The sequence below is a fragment of the Oncorhynchus kisutch genome, linkage group LG2 (genome assembly GCF_002021735.2).
Source record: "Oncorhynchus kisutch isolate 150728-3 linkage group LG2, Okis_V2, whole genome shotgun sequence".
NCBI lineage: Eukaryota > Metazoa > Chordata > Actinopteri > Salmoniformes > Salmonidae > Oncorhynchus > Oncorhynchus kisutch.
Genome location: NC_034175.2, coordinates 37,120,395 through 37,127,513, shown reverse-complemented (window position 1 = coordinate 37,127,513; position 7,119 = coordinate 37,120,395). Strand labels below are relative to the sequence as shown.

At 40.7% G+C, this 7,119-nt stretch overlaps 1 protein-coding gene across 2 annotated transcripts in view; it reads right to left on the bottom strand.

Annotated features, from left to right (window-relative positions):
* Positions 1-1,677: 1,677 nt before the first annotated feature.
* Positions 1,678-7,119, bottom strand: part of LOC109902340 (nck-associated protein 5) — a 125,641-nt gene continuing 120,199 nt past the window's right edge. For both annotated transcript variants that reach the window (XM_031793805.1, XM_031793809.1), the window contains exon 15: positions 1,678-2,132. The gene's annotated coding sequence lies outside the window, so the exon portion shown is untranslated. The remainder of the gene's footprint in view (positions 2,133-7,119) is intronic.

Genomic DNA, 7,119 nt, shown 5'->3' with positions numbered 1-7,119 from the left:
TCTACTTTGAAATTATGGGTTATTGTGTGTATGCAAGTGACAAAAAAATCTATATTTAATCCATTTTAATTTCAGGCTGTAACACAGGGATCCTGAGTGGCACAGGGTGCTAGAAGCGTCACTATAGACCTGGGTTCGATCCTGGGCTGTATCACAACCGTCCGTGATTGGGAGTCTCATAGGGCAGCGCACAATTGGCCCAGCATTGTCTGGGTTAGGGGTGGGTTTGGCCGGGGTAGGCCATCATTGTAAATAAGAATTTGTTTTTAACTGACTTGACAGGTTAAATAAATTCAAAAATAAACAACAAAATGTGGAAAAAGTTAAAGGGTGTGAATACTTTCTGAAGGCACTGTAAATATACATTACATTATACAAAAATCATGTGTTGGGGTTAAATTGGAAACCTGCTTATAACTTCCATATAGCCATCCATTAAGTATTTCCGAAATGATTAATGGCATTTCCCTGAGCTGACTGCATAGCAATATTCATGTTGCGCTTATGTATAACTGAGTTCATAGGTATACTGTATATACAAGAGTTCAGTGATGTGTAACAAGTCATTAAAAGTGCTTGTTATATACAAAGCTAACGTGCTTTTTAATATACTTGTTCATGCGGTTTTAGGGTAAATCTATTCAACGTAGTGACATACAGTTGAGTCATCCCATGTTTGGTCCATATCGGATGTTGGGTACTGTATTTATTGAATATTATCAGAATCCTGTCAATTAAAATGCCCAATTGTGTGCAATCAATTAGCTGAATTTCTCAGAGATCAAATTATATTTCAACAAAATAATGTTTCAGGAACGCTAATGGAATCTGTCACTAACTACAGAACCGATTTCAGAACAATCTGAGATGGTGGATGTCAATCTTCTTTCTTGTGATTTTTGAGGTGGAACGACACAGTTATGAGTGGAGATCCTGCCTATACTGTACTTCTGTGATTGATAGCGTATTAGCCAGTCAGACGTCCTTGAAGTTATGTTTGTTGCACACTGATTTTGTGTGTCAGTTGACAGTACATATAGACAGGTTGCCTGACGACGTCAAGAAAATTATGCCTGCACATTGATGGGGCAGAAGACCATGAGTTGTTATTATTCTGAATGGTCAGATAGCTAGCAACATTGACAGGAAGCTGCCATGTGGGGAATCGTATGTGGTTTGTTTCAGCTCGTTGTATCTTGTTCTTGATACCATGTCTTGTTTTGAGGTGCTTGACTTTCTGTATGACTATGCTAATATGGCAAAATTTCACTAGCTAGCTACCCAATATCTTTGATTATCTATTTGAGAGAAAACAACAAGTGCTTATTGGGCAAAAGTATGTTTTCAATAAACATTCGGAGACTAAATATATTTCACGTTTTCAATAATCCTTTGGAGTTTATAGTTGTTTTGCCCCAAAGTTGAGCACGCATTGGTTGTGTTCCTAATCAACCCAACCGCATATTGCCCAGCACAGAACCTAGCAAGTCAGTCTGTATTGTTTTGCTAACTGTTAAACAGATAGTTCACCCAAATTACTAAATGACATATTCTTTACTTTATCCTGTAAGTAAAACCAAGGCATGAATTCTGTCTTTCCTTGTCCAAAGACTGCTTACAGGTTAAGGAAATCAATATTTTGTAAATTGAGTAAACTATCTCTTTCATAAAACTCCCGAAAGAGAGAAGGTCATTGTGGCGTTCTTCCCACGCCATCCGTCTAATTAAGTTGACAAGATAAGGAGCAATTAGCAATTACAGCACAGTACCTAAGTGTGAGCTAACTGGTAAAGCTACTGAAGAGGCTAATGTGTGTCAAGTACAGCAAACCAAGTCCAATGACGATTATAATTGCCTGTGACTGTAAATCAATAGTTTACTGATTTTAACACTTCGGGTCCTGTGGACAGAAACTCATCAGAAGAAAATGGGCAACTTTCAGGCTTCTAGCCTTCATATGTTGACATAACATGTTTTCACGGGCAGTTCTATTCCTAAAGGTAGGTATAGTGCTTTTGTTTGACCATGAGCCATTGTAATCATGCATCTCCCTGTAGGTTACATGCCTGCTGATTGCCCTCTCTCTCTATCTCTCTCCCCTCGATGCTGCTCATTTTGTTCCAGAATTTATTCTGAAACGGAAGAGGAAAACAGATTTAGATGATACATGGGGAAAAATCAACATCTGTGTCACACAAAAAATGCAATTGTTTCATTATGAAAAACAGCAACATCTCCACCCACTGCTGTTGGGATGAAAGTTAAACTTCAACCTTCCTACTAATAATACAAAAGTACCTCAAATCTTAGCGTTTCAGCCATATGGACAATCAAGGAGTTTCATTGCAATGGCATGAATCATTTGCAATTGGACGATTATGAGCTCAGCAAAATGTTCGAGACACCTGTCGCTCTGCAGCTGCCAAGGTGTTGGAAAGCAACATAGGGTCAAAGTCATAAACTTCAATCATTCTTGCTCATAATGATGTTTCACTGAAGGCTGCATATTTGACGATGGAACCTAGCCCCAAGGTTGTTATTCAAATGACAAAGACTTTAACACGTTAATTAAGTACATTACAGCATTAAACAAGAACAACTAGGGGGAGGTGAGAGATGCTAATGTATTCTAAATCACCCCTTTCTGAACTACCAATTACATTTGATGTCTCTTTCCATGGCTATTTAGTCGGTTTCAGGGGAGATTTTTGTAGGAACACATATAGATCAGGTTTAACCTCTGGCTTTAAAGATATACCAATAATGTCATCATGTCAATCATTGGGTCAAAGTGGGGACCTAGAGGACTGAATTAAATGATTACAGCTGTGCATGGGGCCCTTACCTGACCAGCAAAAACTCTGGTTCACCAATCATACATTATTATTAATACTGTGAATCGTTATGCTCTTAGCTAATACACACAACGAATACTAACCTTACTGTTAATATTTTACTTTGACCTTGGGACCAGCACATTGCAAAGACATGTTTAAGGCTACTGCCAGGAGTGATTAAAAAAAACTCTGAAAAACATGTCACATACTTCCTGGATTCCTCTCAGGAAAATGTAACATATACAGAAAAAGCGATGCAGAAGGCAGAAGTCACACTTCACGTAAACTTCACTTTCCTGCACACAACTAAAAAAGTTTTCTGACAGACAAACGTGGTGAGAAAGTAAGATGTATCGGACCTCGGGCTATTGTCGAATTCCTAACCTTACAGCAAACTACAGCCTCTTCCGATGCTTGTGAAATAACAGGACATGTAGCAGAAAACAGTACACAGGAGCAGTTCTGGGATAGTGTATAACAGTGTATACGACAGTGCAATGTATCAGTCAAGTCTTGACTTCGACCTGCTGTACGGCTCTTTACAGTCAAGTGCAGTCTCAAATTTCAATGATGAAATACGAATCACTATAATGTCTAACATTCTTTTCCAAATGGTCAAAGTGCTTTACACTTAGAACATTATTTTGAATGGTAGTTCAATTAAGTTACCTAAAATAGATAAAAGTACTGTCATCAATATATTTGTACTGTCATCAATATATGTGTTGATGTTCCAGTCAGACTATATTACTTACTTACTTTTACAGTGACACACAGGACTACACTAGACTATATTTATGGTCATTCTGTCCTCCTGTCTGTTATCATTCCTCCTGGGGACATTCAGTGAAAGTGCAGAGTTAGAGGCCGCACTTGACAAATAGCTTAGACCTGTGGGGTGGTATAGTAATGGGTTTAATCAATACTCTCATGAACCTGACAGAGAAATCAGGGTGGCCCCAGTCTTTGACTATAAGTGTGGCATCCACAGGACACTGTTAAATGACTCATCATACTCCAATTTGTCAAGGGAATTGAATATAAATAATCAAGAGCTTTATCGTGGTCGAGTGCAACCAGGAAACAATATAATACTTTTGGAAGTGAATTGATAGTGACCCACTTGTTTTTATCATTTTTATAGTTGCTATTCTCAAAATTGACCTGAGGAAGAGTAGCTGCTGCTGCTTTAGAAACAGCTAACGGGGATCCTAATAAAATACTATACTAAACAATCACACCTATTTCATGACAGATTTAATGCATTGAGATATTTAATGCAGAACTTCCTTGAGAATGAATTCCATCTTATTTGATATCCACCAACACCAAAAACATTGACAGGATGCACTCTTTAACAATAGAAGTGCAGAGGCAGTCATTTTGACTGCATGCGGATTTAAGATGGAAATATCTGTGCCACTTTTTAAGTCATGGCCCCCTCTGTCCTTGACTTTTCCTTAGTAGTGTAGGTCTATTTAACACACTTACAGTATGTTAGAATTTTGATATCACAAACAGAATTGGTGTTATAAACAGTTTTAAGAGGATGTCATTTATTTTCAGTGTAACGCAAAAGGTTACTTTTTTAAATCCTCCTATTGAGTGACATGCAGTTAAGGGTAAAATGGAGGGTAAATTACAGGAAACTATCTAAGTTTACCAGTAAACTACCAGAATTTTGGTAACGTTCAAGGATTTTATGTAATTTATCACAAATAACGTTCAAGGATTTTATGTAATTTATCACACGTCATCTAGTGGCCCTTTTGGGTACTTCAGATTATGAGCAGTAACTGTAATTATCTCTGGCCCTCTGTATGGCAATTTTAACATATAAAATAATCAATTCAATTGAATGACCTAGCTGTAAAACATTGTCCTTAATATAAACCAATTTTCTCTTTTACTATATGGTCTACCACGAGAAGCTCATGGACAATATGAACACAGATGTAATAAAAGGAATACTACATATTAATTACTTGTTGTTTTAGTTATTCAAGTATAAATTACCAAAGTTACCATAGATTAGCTGTTAATTACCAACATTAACAAGTTTCTGGGGCCTCCCGGGTGGCCCAGTGGTTAAGGGCCAGCTGTGCCACCAGAGACTCTGGGTTCGCGCCCAGTCTCTGTGACCGGGAGGTCCGTGTGGCGACGCACAATTGGCCTAGCGTCGTCCGGCTTAGGGAGGGCTTGGCCGGTAGGGATATCCTTATCTCATCGTGCACCGGTGACAACTGTGGCGGGCCGGGCGCCTGGCATGCTAACCAAGGTTGCCAGGTGCACAGTGTTTCACACATTGGTGCGGCTGGCTTCCGGGTTGGATGCGCGATGTGTTAAGAAGCAGTGCGGCTTGGTTGGGTTGTGTATCGAAGGACGCATGACTTTCAACCTTTGTCTCTCCCGAGCCTGTACGGGAGTTGTAGCGATGAGACAAGATAGTAGCTACTAACAATTGGATATCACAAAATTGATGAGAAAAATAGGGTAAAAAATCCTGAAATTTCCATCCCTAACAATTTCTGACAAGATAAAACTGCCAAAGCGCGCAGAGATAGCCTGCAGAGTTCTGTCTGTGCCCAAACAATTTTAGCTTTTTCTTTTATCCACCTCTCCAGAAACAAGTCTGCTTGTTGTAGATCCCCTTCAGCCCCCAGCTGTGCCCTGGACACCATATGTGAATTGATCACCCCAAATCTATCTTCAGAGTGCGTACTGTTAAGTGACCTAAACTGGGACTTGCTTAACACCCCGGCCGTCCTACAATCTAAGCTACATGCCTTCAATCTCACACATATAATCAAGGAACCAACCAGGTACAACCCAAAATAAGTAACCATGGGCATCACCTTAGATATCATCCTGACCAACTTGCTCTCTAAATACACCTCTGCTGTCTTCAACCAGGATCTCAGTGATCACTGCCTCATTGCCTGCGTGCATAATGGATCCGCGGTCAAACGGTTACACCTCATCACTGTCAAACGCTCCCTAAAACACTTCAGCGAACAGGCCTTTCTAACCGACCTGGCCCTGGTATCCTGGAAGGATATTAACCTCATCCCGTCAGTAGAGGATGCCTGATTGCTCTTCAAAAGTGCTTTCCTCTCCATCTTAAATATGCATGCCCCATTCAAAAAAGGTGGAACTAAGAACAGATATAGCCCTTGGTTCACCCCAGACTTGACTGCCCTTGACCAGCACAAAAACATCCTGTGGCGTTCTTCATTAGCATTGAATAGCCCCCGCGATATGCAACTCTTCAGGGAAGTCAGGAACCAATATACTCAGTCAGTTAGGAAAGCCACGGCTAGCTTTTTCAAACAGAAATTTGCTTCCTGTAGCACTAATTCCAAAAAGTTTTAGGACACTGTAAAGTCCATGGAGAATAAGAGCACCTCCTCCCAGCTGCCCACTGCACAGAGGATAGGAAACACTGTCAACACTGATAAATATACGATAATTGATCATTTCAATAAGCATTTTCCACGGCTGGCCATGCTTTCCACCTGGCTACCCCTACCCTGGCCAAAACCTCAGCACCCCCTGCAGCAACTTGCCCCCCCCCCCACCCTACTTCTCCTTCACCCAAATCCAGACAGCCGATGTTCTGAAAGAGCTGCAAAATCTGGATCCCTACAAATCAGCTGCACTAGACAATCTGGACCCTCTCTTTCTAAAATTGTTGCAACCCCTATAACTAACCTATTCAACCTTTCTTTCGTATCGTCTGAGATCCCCAAAGATTGGAAAGCTGCCGCGGTCATCTCCCTCTTCAAAGGGGAGACACCTTAGACCCAATCTGTTTTAGACCTATATCCATCCTGCCCTGCCTTTCTAAAATCTTCGAAAACTAAGTTAATAAACAGATCACCGACCATTTCGAATCCCACCGTACCTTCTCCACTATGCAATCTGGTTTTCGAGCTGGTCATGGGTGCACCTCAGCCACCCTCAAGGTCCTAAACGATATCATAACCGCCATCGATAAAAGACAGTACTGTGCAGTCATCTTCATTGACCTGGCCAAGGCTTTTTGTCGACAGACTCAATAGCCTTGGCTTCTCAAATTACTGCCTCGCCTGGTTTACCAACTACTTCTCAGATAGATTCAGTGTGTCAAATCGGCCTGTTGTCCAGACCTCTGGCAGTCTCTATGGGGGTGAAACAGGGCTCAATTCCCTGGCCAACTCTTTTCTCTGTATATATCAATGATGTCGCTCTTGCTGCTGGTGATTCTCTGATCCACCTCTACGCAGATGACACCATTCTGTGT